Here is a 13,877-nt window from a genome sequence, read left to right as displayed (position 1 = left end):
CTGTCTTATTCCTAATGCAGAAAATGTGTGGGATAGTAAACATTAGTTGTTCCAAACTGCCAGGTTGTTACACAGCAGGAGGTTACTAATGCTTGTGGGAAGACATCACACAGATATGGCTAATCTAGAATGAGGAGAGTTTCCCACATTTTTATTCAACTCTTTCAGGGCCATGACTTCCTTTGTTCCTGGAATCCCACCAAATGAGAAGATAACAACTTGGAAGTCTCCAAGGGACCTCATTAAAATTGGGATTAGTGTCTCACCTCTGAATCAAACCATACTTACCTTAAGGGTGCCTCTGCCAGCTGTGAGCTGTGCAGCCCTGAATAAGTTAATTACCACCTCTCAGCCTTGGTGTCTTTAGGAGCAAAGGAGAGGAACAATGGACCCTACCTCTTAGAAGTGGCATAAGGAGACAGTGTTCGCATATACGAGGTGGTCAGTGGGGTGTCTGTTACACGGTACATGCTAAGACAACGTGAGTTAGTATTCATATCTTTCTTGGTTATTTACAAAGCTCAAGTACAGAATTCTTGTTATTTTGACTGAGTTGCCAGAATAAGGACCTGTGTAACTTCAAACCATCTCGTAAATGGAAGGAAGGAGTGCAAAGGGAGACAAAATAAGTACTAATCAAAATCGGCGGGATAAGCCAGATGGCAGCCATGCCCTCGTATGGCTTTCTACCCAGCAAGCCCGGCACCCTCACGTTATCCTGGTACCACCTCCATGAAGCTAATTTCTACAAAGACAGACAAGTCAAAGCAGCACATAGCTACTGAATGAAACTCAGGTGTGCAGACGGCTTGTCTGAGCTCGCATGCCTGGCAAAGCTAGGAGAGTCTGGATGTGGACCTGGGCCTTCTGACACCAGCACAATGGCTGTTCCCGAGTGGTTAGCTCCGTTACAAAGCTGGCCACCCCACTGAGCCTGTGGTCCTGCCTCCCCTCTGTTCTTGAGTTCTGAGGCCAGAACCGGACAAGCTCCTGGCACGTTCCCCACGGGTTCTTCCCTTTGTTATCCTCTTGCTCATTAGAACTTCACTTTCAATGCCAAGCCAGCTTTCCTAATCTCGTGTCAACTCTGCCGCCTCTAATTATTTCACTGTAATTATTTTTTCTTAACAAAGGAGATAAAACTAATCATAACATCTTTTTGTAAGCCTCCAAGAGTCATGCTTAAATTACTGCACTGATTTGAAAACCCCAGCAAGCAAATAGGAAATAATTATACTTTTATCTGGGTTTTGGCTGATGCTCCGCCAGATACCTACCAAGTTCTTGAACAAAAACAAGAGGTCATGGGTAGAAAAATGACTTTGTTGTCAAAGTCCTTCAACTTGAGGTGGATCCTCCTCCTGTACAGCCATGGCATCATGGGGACAGGGGTCAGCTGGGAGTGGCAGGAGGATCGCTGATGGCTCCAACATGTCCCCTAACCTCAATATTCCCGGGGGGGACCCCATCTCTGAATGGTGCAGAGATGCTTTCTGGTCAGCTCCTCCCAGGAAGGGCTCTGTGTGTGCTCTGATGGGCTACAACGTGAAAGCAACCACTCACCTTTACTACTCGCTTGCTGAACCCTAAGTGCTATTCTCAGAAATGGATGTCTTTTCTCCTTTAACCACTACAATTGCCTGAGAGGTCATTGCCTGCATGCTCATTACCGGGATGAGAAAACAGGCTCAGAGAAGGCAGGTAACTTAGGCAAAGTCACAAAGTCACAGAGCAGGGATGGGGCTCGCATCTGCCTGCCCCTGCAATGCTTGTTCACCCCCCACTAGCATCTACTCCGTGCAGCACCTAGGTGGGGACATAAGCACAGAAGAGTAGCTGGACCTTTATTTTCGAGATCTGCCCACGACCTCCTGTCTGTGAACTGCTCCTGGGAAGTGACTGCTGGCCACTAGACTCACATGTTGAAGTCCTGTCCTCCAAGGAGACCGCATTAGGAGGTGCCATGGAGAGGCGATGAGACTGTGGTGCCCCTTACAAGCAGCACCAACACGCTCACAGAAGGGCCCCCGGGGCTGCCTAGGCCTCCCACCATGCAGAAACCCAGCTGGAAGGCACCATCCATGAACCAGGAAACCGGCCCTCACCAGACACCAAGTCCGTGGGCAGCTTGGTCTTCGTCTTCCAGATCTGGAACTGTGAGAAACGACTACCACCGTTTACAAGCCACCCAGCGTGTGGCACGCTACTACAGCAGCACCTCCCCTGGAGACCTCCATGGGTCTCAGCGCATGGTACTCTGGTGGGTGCCTTGAAGACCCCAAGCACGCCAGCTCCTTGGCCAGCTAGCCCTCTTCTTAGGGAGGAAGTGAACACGTCTCAGTACCCCAGGGCTGGAGAGTGAGCGATGAGGACAGAGCCCTGGGGAAGCCCACTTATCACAGCAGACAAGTGAGAGGTCTCTGAAGATGTGACGGATAAGGGAACGGGAACGTCGGTGTTTCGGATCTTCCACAAGTATCCAGAAATCATCGGCATCAGCGATAACTCAGGAGTTTCTTCTGGGGTTGGAAACAGTGGAGCCTGAGGGGCCGCAGAGCACAGGGGTGATCCATCCCATGGGTTGCACGATCCGGCCACAGGCAGGACCCCCCTCTGCCAACTCTGCTGTCCTCACAAAGCCAACAGATGGCATCTCTTTTACTAGAAGCAGAGGCTAAGAAGACCCAGGCATAAAGTGCCTTATTTGACAGAAGATTGCAGGCAAGGGAGGTAGAAAAGAGACGCAGTTTGCATTATTAGCTAATTACCACTGGGTAACTGGAACTTGGCCCCATAGGGGTGCACAGGAAGCCAGTGTCAGAGCTACCAAGAGCAGGAGGGGCTGGTGCTGTACCCCAGAACCCTACAGGGAGAACCCCCACAGGGCTGTGATGTGCACTGCACAAACAGATGCTCAGAGCTCAGGAAAAGAGAGGTTTTCAGGCAGAGATGCAGATTTCGGCAGCCTGAAGCTGGGTTCTGCTGACCCCCCTGGTAAAGCTGCAGGACAGGAGTAGGGCATCAATGGAAGGACAACCTCAGAACTGCAAACTTCTGCTCCTCTGAGCAGGAAGCCTCCCCCTATGCATCCCCCACCCCTTGCCCAGCATCCAGGTGTCCTGAGTCTCTCCACCGAGGCTGCCTGACCTCCCAGGTCCCCACTCTACAGAAGAAACTCACAGTGGCCATGCTCGGGAGTTTCCTGACCACCTTTTGAGTTCATGGGGCTGGAAGGCTGAGGGATGGACACACTGGCTCTCAGCGAAGCATGAACTGAAGAGATGCCTTCAGCTCAAGAGCATTCTGGCTCCTGCCAGACACTGAGTTGAGGTGCTCTGGAGCAGGGACTGGGAGACAGTACCTTCCCGTGTGGTGCCAACGGAGACTGTCCCCCAGACAGTGGCCAGCCCAAAGGAGGAGGGACAGGGACATCCCAGCTATGTGCTTCTCTTCGTATTCTAATGGCCTTGGGGACCTCCTAGCATGCTAGACAAAGAGTTTCATGGGGCCCTTGTGGTCAGGTTGCCATTGAGAACATTAGTGGGGGTAATGATCGGGCTGCTGGAGATGCAGTGCTCTGTCACCCGACAGGCCTGCACTTGGGCCCCACCTTTATACCATGCTTGGTGAGGGACCCGCCTGAGCGTCCACTCTCCAGTAACTGAACTGTCAAGCTGACCTCAGGTGGGGGAGGGTGGCAGAGGGCTCCCCGGGGGTTTCACTTAGACCCAAGAGGAGTGCCCCTGGTAGGCTGGAGCTGTGGCTTGTAGACCACGCGCCTGGAGCGCTCAGTGTGCAGGGTCTGTGGAGCAGCTGAGGAGGGTGGGAAGCAGCCAGCCCTTCCTCAAGCGGCAGCCTTTCTTGTACCTGCCTGATATTGGGCTTCTCTGTGAGAGTATTTTGTTTTAAAGAAAGGGACTGTCTGGTTTCTTTGCACTGACAGAAGTGCAAGACCTCACATTGGGCTGCTGACACACAACAGAAACCTCTCTCAAACGTTTGAAGGTTTAAGTCCAAGCTCGCATTTTTGGTGATTCAGTTTCTGGTGAGGGTCCTCTTCTTGGTCCACGGTCAGCTGTCTTCTGTGCCATCACGAAGCAGAAGGGATGAGGGGCTGTCTGGGTCTCTGTCATAAGGGCATCAATTCCATCGGGAGGACCTGACCATCTCACACTGGCTGCACTTCCAAACGACCTCCCATGGGCTGTGTTTCAACATGAGTTCGGGGCGGGAGGACACAAAGGTCCAAGAGATAGCAGGGGACACTGTGCATCAACTGCAAGTTAAGAGTCGACAGTGTCATACAGTCTCGGGTCCCTGGAGGGGTCATAGAAGAAGGCTCCCTGAGTTGACATCTGAGCTGACCGCCCACTGGACAGGACCTGAATCCTCTGCTCAAGTGCACTGTGGGACCTGCACCTCATCCGGCTGCGGTGAGCTCAACACATGAGCCAGCACCCAGCACACACCAGTGCAAAGCCCAGAGAGCACAAGCCCTCCCGCAGCCCCAGCCTCAGAGGAGACGGGTGTGGATCCTCCCAACGCAGAAACCGTTAGGGCATCACAAATGCGCCACGAGATCTGAGCAGCATGGGCCGTGGGAACCAATCAGATGGAACACTGTCTGTTTTCTTGCCTCCTCTTCACACTTAGGGGGACTGGGGCTCGTCATGTGGACACAAAGGATGCGGTGGGGTGAGGAGGGACCCTGGAGACTGGATTGCAATTCCCACACTCTTTCAATTGTGCCAAGTCACTGAGTGTATTCATGTGGCCCTGAAGCCCCTGCGGATTGCTAATCTGCAGTCCCCACATTTTAAGGGATCATAGAAATCACCCAGCAAATGTATGTACCTGCCCCCACATCTCTGGGGCGCTGTACTCCTCCTGTCTGAATATCCCCAAAATGGCGGCATGCTCACCCCTCTGAGGATATTCAACCTCAGAATCAGGGAACTGTTGCTTCCGTTACCCCAGCAGCAAGGAATGGGGGTCAACAGGACCCTCAGCACCAGCCCTCTCTGGGGATGCCCCAGCTGGAAAGAGCCCTCTTCCTAGGCTCTTTCTGGGGAGTAGAGATCTGCCCTGGGGCCCTGCCCCGGGGCCCTGCCCTGGGCGGTCAGGGGTTATGTGTCTTCCAAACTCCCCAGGTGGGCAGCTGAAGCCTCTGGAGATGGTGCCGTAGCTCAACTCCCCTACCCACTTCCTGCCGCCATCTCCCCTCCGTAGCTATCAGTCCGAACACCTCCTGTGTATACTGGTCACCCCAGAGTCCACTTCCCTGTGTCCCTTTTCCTGTGCTTGTGTGTTGCTGCTCTTTGCTGTGCTGGGGTGGAAACCAGCGCTCACCACTGAGCTCCACCCCAGCCCTCAAACGCACTTCTCCAGAAACCCCGCCTGCCATACACCCAACTCAGAGAAGGGTCGCATCCGGGGCCACACTCCCAGCTCAGCAGCGTCCCGTGAAGAGAAGAGTCCTGCTGGGACGTGCCAGGCAGGGCTGCCAGGACGAAAGGCCACGTCCTGGGCACTCGGATCACAGAGGTTCAGCGCTCACAGGTTCTGGCGGCTACAGTAGTGAGCTCCTTCCCTCAGGAACAGGGGACAGAGCACAGCCCCTGCCTCTGTGCTGGCTCCCTTTACTTTCAGGTGCAGTCCCCAGGGGGCATGTCTGTGCCCACAGACACCAGTCACCCTGGACTAGGAGCCCCCACACTCCAGGATGACCTCGTCTCAACCAACTGCATCTGCTGTGACCCAGCCCCCAAACAAGGCCACAGGCGGGGACACCAGGGCTAGGAGTTCCACATCAGAGTTTGGGGGGTCACGATTCAACCTATAACTCATTTACTCTCAAGGGACACATGAGATTGGTGCTGGGTGCAGCTAAGAGACACAACAAGCAGGGCGCCTGGGGGCCACCCCCTCCAGGCCACCGCAGGCTCATGTCTAGGGGCCGCATCCCTCCTTGCCTGGGTTCAGACCCAGAGCCTGATCCGGCGCAGGGCTTCGGGCAGCCACTCCCCATGGACAACACAGCTGACACAGGGACGACCCCACTAGCCTGCCTTTTGGGGCAAGGAGAGCTTCATTCCAGACAGCCCTTGGAAGGCTCCGGAAGAGTCATTTGGGGATCGTATTAGTGGGCAGAGGTGCTGTAACAAAATCCTACAGAGCAGGAGGGCTTAGATAACAGATTTTTTTTTTTTCTTCTCACGATTCTGGAAGCTGGAAATCTGAATAGAGAGTCAGCAGGGCAGGTTCTTCTGAGATCTGCCTGTAGATCTCCCTGTGTCCTCACATGGTCTTCCCTCTGTGTGTGTCTGTGTCCTCATCTCCTCTTAAAAGGACAGTAATCGTATTGGAGTTGAACCCACCCCAGTGACCTCACTTTATCTTAATGGCCTCGTTAAAGACCCTGTCTCCAAATTTAATCCCATTCTGGGACCTCGGGGTTGGAACATCTGTATACAAGCTTTAGGGGACACAACTCAGCTGGCTACAGGGAGAGACCACACCATCTCTGAATGTACCACCCGGCCCCTTCCCTCCCACCATCCAGACTCTCTTGGGGGGTTTCAACTAAGAGCTTTCCTATCCTTCTTATCCTGAGGGTAGAGTGAGAAATACGCACACCCTGAAACAAAACCAGCCCCTAAACACCTGTCCCCAAATGATGGAGAAGCCTCTGCTGGAAACAGGCATCAAAGTCGAGGGGAATCTTTGTATTCTGCTGGCCTGACTTACAAGGTAAAGTGGCATGCAGATTTCTTATTTAATAAATTCCCACAGAAAATTAGTTTTTCACAGTGGGGAGAATTTCAAGGCTTGCTGAGACGAGCGGGCAGGATCTAATCACTGTTGAGGCTTTGTACATACAGCAGGCATTGCCGATCTTGGAATGATCCAATTACTCTGCAGAGGCCCATTCGCCTTACCTGCATACTAATCACCAGACAGGGGAGCAAGAAACATGCTGGCCTTTTCGGGAAGCTCCAGACGCACATGGCTCCCTTGCTGACCTTCTGCCAATTACATTCATCTCAATTCTATTAGCTCATCTTTTGCCCGAAGGTGACATATGCCCGGCTTAGAGGAGAACGTGCCTCCACCAGCTCCCTCAGCAAGGAGGGAGGGCATCTGCCCCAGCCAGCACAGCAGGCTTGCCCCTGCGGTGTCCAGAGCTGCCCGCATCCCTGCAGGGAGGACTGGGGGATTCAGGAGCCCCGCCCTCCTCAGGGGAAGGAGTGACGTCTGCGCTGGCCTGGACATGGTAGGCAGTATTCTCAGGTCAGACACAAGAGGTCAAGTACCGTTCCACCATCGAGGTGACAGGGACCAGACGTGTGGGCCTTTTGGAGCTTCTGAGGTCTCACAGGTGAATGGTCGTGGTTTCTCTTCCGCTGCTCAAGAGGCAGTGTGTCACCGGCCCCTTCCCATCTCCTCCCTGTCCACCTGCATCCACTCTCTTCTGTGCAAGGAGTTGAGCTGTCTCATGGACTCGAGGAGAAAGGGAAGTAGAGCTGGGCACCATGGCTCAGGCCGTGATCCCAGCGACCTGGGAGGCCAAGGCAGGAGGATGGCGAGTTCAAGGACACCCTCGGCAATTTAGCGAGAACCTGCCTCCAAATAAAAAGGGTTGGGGATGTGGCCCAGTGGTAAAGCACCCCTGGGTTCAATCCCCAGTGCCAAAGGTGGTGGGGAGTGAACGGGAGAGAAAGGGAAGCAGAGAGAAGGTGAGGCTAACACATGCCCCTCTTGCAAATGAGCCTCTCATCAGCCCCTGTGCTGAGGGCTCTGAAGGACCTGGGGACCTCAGGAAGGGCAGGGCTCCTGGGGAGCATGGAGAGATACCAGAGCACACAGCACGGGGGCATGATGGGAAGAGGAAAGCCATTCTGGAAGGATGGAAGGGAGGTGGGAGGAATGGAGGCTGTTCCACCATGCGTTCATCTGGGGAACTTCTTCCAAAAAGCTGGGTGTGTTTTGTCGACATTTTCCAGTAGAGAACATGACTCTCCCAAGACACACACACACACACACACCCCTGAGATACAAGCGGTGAGTCAGCCCGAGCATGTGCAGAAGGAGTTGGGGGCCCACATCCAACTCTGGGGGTGGAAAGGAGGGTGCAGAGGTCAAGGGGTGCAGCTTAGGACCAATGACCTGAGCCGAGAACTGAAAGAGACAAGGGTGACCATAGCCACTTGGCAGTACAGTCATCTCCAGACTCAAAAGCCTGTTTGGGCAGTTTGGAGCTAAGCTTTTCATTCACTGTTTAAAGAGCGGCAGTGACATGCCAGCTTCTGGGCTTGCAATTGAAGAAAGGAGGGTGGGCAGGAGTGGGAGAGAGAGGGTAAGAAGCTTTTTTTCAGCCTCGATAAAAGGAAGGAATGTTGTTTCAAAGAAAGGCAGCACACTCTACTCCGGGGAAACAGGCCGATGGTCATTCCAGCTTGGCGTCCGATTCTAGCTCTGCTCTTGGTCAACGGTGACCTTGGGATGGAGTGCCAAATGGCTCTGAAGCTGGGTGGACCCACCTATGCAGTGGGAATGCTGGTTGTCACTGGTCTGCTGTGAGGCAGAGGCGCTGTAAACACATGTCCTAGTGTGCTTCAGACTCATGGTGGGTGAATAACAGGGGGCATTTGTCAGGACTCGGGGCTTGTGGTCCAACAGGGGAGAGCCGTTTGTTCACTCAGCAAACATCCACGGTGCCCTCTCATGTTATGGGCACTGTGACAGGAGGAACTGTGACCCATTGTGGGAAATGACAAGTTGGATCAGAAGCACCACCCTGAGGCCTTAAAGGGAGGGCAAGTCACTCTCGGTTGGAGATGAGAGGCAGGATCCTGAAGGAGTCCAGATTTGGGAATGTCTGGGCATGAGCAGACTGAGGGAGGGGTTTCCAGTGTAGGTGAGACTGTGAGCCACAGCACCAGGGTGGGGATGCTGAGGTTGTGAGCATCGGTAGAGGAAGGTCCATTGGGGTGGGCATTCCCATGTGTGGAATGGTGGCGGCCGAGCAGACACTTCTGTGGATAATGAAAATGTCCTGAATCTTTACAGTCCAGTGTGCTAGCCAGGAGTTCTGTGTGGCCGTGGAGCACTTGAAGTGAACTAACTTGGATGTAGTCAGTGGCTGCCATATTGGTCAGCACAGGTGTACAGGGCAATGATGGGCAAACCATCTGGACAAATGACTTAAGATCAGACTATGGAGGGCCTTGAACCCATGCTAAGCACTGTCTTTGTCCTCAGATTATAAGACATAATGGTCCATCCCTGGGAAGACATTGCAAGATGAATTACAATAGTTGGCCCCGAAGGCAAGGGCCTTGATTAGTTAACCAGGCCCTAAAAATTTTCAGAAGAGTAGTAATTAGAGCCCATCTAAATCAGTGATGGCAAGAATCAGGGCAAGAGAATGGAGCTGAGGCATGGCCTCCATGTGCAGACTTCAAGAGCAGGTAACTCAGGAGGGTCCCAAAAGATGAATGTGACTGAGGAGAGGCTGAGGTACAAGGCTTAATGTGTGCCTCAGTTTCTCCTGCCAGCAGAGGACGGCCATGAGAAGGTTTGCAATCTGCAGCCATGGAGAAGAGCAGGCATCTCTGGGGACAAAGGCAGGGACCTCCTCTCTTCTGTTTCTCATGCACCTCTCAAGCATCGCCAGGCCCTCCCAAGGGGGAGGATTTCCCTTGACTTAGTTTACCCACGTGGTCAGAGCTATGTAGACGTGGCAATCGCACTCATGTCCCCCGGGCCTGGAGGGAGCTCCTGCAGTCTCCTGGTCATCTTGATGGTGGCCATGGTCTCTCCCAGGGAAGAGGCTGATTTGACACCCCTGGCACTGCCCAGTCCTCTCATGTCCTCTTGGAGCTGGCCTCCAGGTCCCCAAGAACCCGGCATGACTTGCCAAAGAGCGGTGATTTGTTTTTGTCCTATTAGCTTCTTTAAAGGACAGAAACAGATTGTTGGGCTGGAGGGATGTCCTGGGAAGAATACGGATGAGAACCTGGTGCGTGAGGTGGGAGCAGGGAGGTTGGGATGAGCGGGTCTATTCAGAGGTCGCCTCGTGGATTTCTGGTCTGGGCAAAAGGGTCAGGGAGGAAATAGAATTTCCATCTCTTTACACACAGCTGCTGGAATACATCTCTTCGCAGAAACACAATTGTTTGGGGAATTTTCCCTCCCCGAACCCCCCGCTTTGATTCTTGCTATTCTCTTTGCTTGGAAAACACGCTCTTTGTCTCCTCTGCTTTCTTCATTCACCTTCACACACTCATGGTCAGTGAGTGAAGTGGTACTGGGCACTGACTGTGCCCATGAGCGTGCTGGGAACTGAGTGCATCTCTCTGCACCCACCACCCATGAAACCTAGAGCAGACATTAGCCAGCAGACTGCCCAGTACAGACTTAGAAAATGCTGTTGAAGGAACCTGTCACGCTTAGAACTTGGCCATTTGGATGCAGCTGGGAGTGTCAACAGGCTGATTCGAATCTTCTGGGGTGCACACCAGCATGGCTGACCCCAGACTCCCCAGCATCAATGGTGCAACCTGTCCCTAGGGGTTTCCAACCCCTTCAGATGCCTGACTTCAGAACTGTGCCCAACTTGGTGCACTTCTCTTTTCTGCTCAACAGCTCGCCATCTTGGTCTACTCTAGAAACCCACTGGACTTGCTGACTGGCCTGGCCTCCCCTCATAGGTCGAGCGGCGTGTTCAGCCTGTTCCAGTGTGGCCTGGCGCTCCTCATTCATTTCTTCTTATCTGTGCCTGCACATCCCTGGATGCAGCCTGCCACTGTCAGAGGGCCACCTTGACTCTGGACCAGGCCACTTCCCTCATCACGGTGACACCATCTCCACCAAGCTCCCACAACATGTTCCTGCATTCACTCCTGTGACCTTCTGGTGAGCTCTCTTGCCCCTGGGCCTGAGGACAGAACTGAGTTCATAATTCTCCCACCACATATCCAGCACCAGAACAGAATCCTGCTCACAGTAGGTCCTGCAGCCACGGGTTGATAGGAATTAACGAGAGGGTCGCTGCAGTGCAATACATCACGGTCATTCAATACACTGTCAGTGAAATCACATGCTTGGGCTTAAATTCCAGATCTACCACTCACACTGGCTGGGTGATCTTGGGCAAGGTGCTCAACCTTCCTGTGCCTCAACGTGCTAATCTGCAAGATGATGTTGAGAAAAGAACCTACCCTATATACGTTTGGAGAGTATCAAATATGATTTATAGGCAGGTGCCAAAAAGATTACTTGCCACTGTTAGCCTGTATTATTGTCCCTCCTCCCTGAAGGTCAAACAGGACAACAGGTGCTGGACCCTGGGTCACTCTCTAGGTGAGGGTGCACCAGAGACGGTTTGGTGTGTGAGCAGGAGGCCCCAAGGGCTTTCAGAACCACATGGCCTTGTTTTCCCCTTGCCCCAGTAGCCTCATGATACACGGGGGCTGTGTGTTAAGTTCCTGGCCTTCCCGGAGCTGTGAACAGCCATCCGGAGCCACTAAGCTCAAGCTGGTAACGTTTCAGAGTGGCACCAGTCTGCTCAGAGAAAATCAGATGAACAGCAGCAGAAGGCAAGATTTACCGTCATCTGTCTTGGGACATGCGCTCACAGAGATCAGGCTGAAGAAATAAGTCGTGGGGACACCAGTGGATGCTTTCAGACTGAACGGTCGGTCTCTTGAGAATCTGGCAGCAGGCCTGAGAAGGTCCTGTGTCTGCATCCCAGCCAGGAGGGGTGGCCCTGCTCTAGCTGTCCCAGGTGCCCAAGCAGATCCTCCAGCAGCCTTTCTTTTCTGGTAAGTGGAGCAAATCTCGGGGGTGGCTACTGTGTGTTTCCTCATGTGTTTTTGCAGATTCAAAGCTGATTTTCGAGAATAACATTGATCTTACCCACGTTTCCCATGAGGTGGTGATGATAGGAATATGAAATATTAAAGATTTAGTACCTAAGAGTCTTTGAGGAGGGTGGATATGGAAGCAAGGGGATGCAGTCATTCTCTTTTGGCAGGGGGAGGGAGGGAAGCTTGGGGCTTCAGGGAAAGGGGCCCCACGTGCATTGCAAAGGGGGACTGGAAGGAGGGAGAGATTTGAGCGGCTGCTGAAAAGGAGAGGAAATGGGGGATTAAGAGAGGACGGTTAGGAAGCACAGGGTGCTGCCAGGCCTCACCAAGACCCTGTGACCTGCCAGAGCTCCCGACCCCAGACACAGGTGTGTTGGCTCCCCCTCTCCAAATGGAAACCTGGCTTGGGAGGCGGTGCCCGTCCATTCTTTAGCACCCTGGATGCAAACCTCAGCCTGTAGCATAGGGAGTATAAAATCTCGGGGCCCCTGCCCCTGGGTGGGGCCAAATTTATGGCGCTATTCAACGTGAAGAGCCCCCGACCCAGGGGATCCTCCAGGGACTGGATTCTGAGTGGATCCACTGCTTTTCTTGGCCCTTTCCTTTCCTTATCCTCTGTCTAGTGCCTTCTGTGGCAGAGTACTACCCCCAAAATCTAACTAGGACCCCCTCTCTGGCTGTCTCTGGGGTACCTGAGACACACGGACTGGTTTGTGATGGCCCTCCTCCCTGCCCTGGGGGCCTCAGGATTATGAACCTACTCCATGCATTTTTTAAAAATTTAGTCATGTTCCTTGTGGGCTGTGATAATACTCTGAGGTTAGCTCTAAGGTTCAGCAAAAGCAGTTACGTAGCTTTCAGCTCACAATTAAAATCACCACGAGAGCCACAGTGCATCAGTGCGTGGGCGCTACGCCCTCCTACATCACTGAGTCCCCCCAGCAGCCCCACGAGATGCCCGCTTTCAAGCTGTAAATGAGCAGGCTGAGTCCACAAGAGGCAGATTGCCTTTCTCAGCATCACAAAGCATGTCCAGAACAGAAACAGCAGGTTTCTGTGACTCCAAAACCCATTTTCTATATGCTGTGTCACCCTGGCCTCTTCCCCAGCTTCATAAGAATAAAGATGGAGCCACCAAGTTATCATGTAGGAATACAAAGAAAGAGTCCCCAGCCCTGGTATTTGAAGCACGTATGTTTTCTTCTTCATTCAATGACAGGGAGTTTGGCATTCGCTGGACAGTCCAGCTAGGAGTTGACTGAAATCCAGCTCCTGCTTCCAGAATCTCATCTGAGAAATCTAATATCTGAGACAGATAATGTAACAGGCATATGAGTCATCGCTTCCTGGGATTCTCTAAGCTCCAGCCTTGTATTAAGTTAGAAAGACAGGCACCTGGACCCACGAACCTGCCATAACTAAGTTAAGAGCTAACACTCTGACCTCACCATTTATAGCAGATGGGAGCAAGAAATGTTGACATGGACAGTCTTCCTGAAGACATTGCCTTTCTGTTCTAAAATACCCTGAACTGTGGATCCCAGTGTATAACTCCCTCTCAGAGGTGTGAGCCTGTGCGACCCTCCCTTCTGTAGATGAATTTCTTGTTTCTTCTCACCATACAGAACAGATGACATGATTTGGTGTGTTCCTCATTTTGCCTTTGCTTCCAGGAAGCTCAGAGATGAATTCAGAGCTCTGTTGCATGTTTGTTCTTTCTCAATGTTTTAGGAATATTTTTAGGCATTTTATTTTTAGTCAGACTTGACTGTATCAGCTCTCGTCCACGTGAAAGACTCAAGGTAGAGCACAGCAGCGTCACAGGGAGCGATGACGGAGCGCACAGACTTGGTGGCATCTTGTTTACATGCCCCAGTGCACCTCTGTCCCCACCACCCCCTGACCGTAAACTGTGCTACCACCATCCTCATGGGGATGACTCAAGCCCTCCTATGGGGTCCAGTCTCCAGTCTGCTTCCCTTCTCACTTCTCAGCTCTTCATCTTGC

At 52.8% G+C, this 13,877-nt stretch overlaps 1 protein-coding gene across 2 annotated transcripts in view; it reads right to left on the bottom strand.

Annotated features, from left to right (window-relative positions):
• Nucleotides 1-13,877, bottom strand: part of RBFOX1 (RNA binding fox-1 homolog 1) — a 1,434,211-nt gene that overhangs the window by 1,401,766 nt on the left and 18,568 nt on the right. The window lies entirely within an intron of this gene.

Source organism: Sciurus vulgaris (assembly GCF_902686455.1).
Source record: "Sciurus vulgaris genome assembly, chromosome: 18".
Lineage (NCBI taxonomy): Eukaryota > Metazoa > Chordata > Mammalia > Rodentia > Sciuridae > Sciurus > Sciurus vulgaris.
Note: the sequence above shows the minus strand (reverse complement) of the source record. Positions and strands in the feature narration are given on the sequence as shown.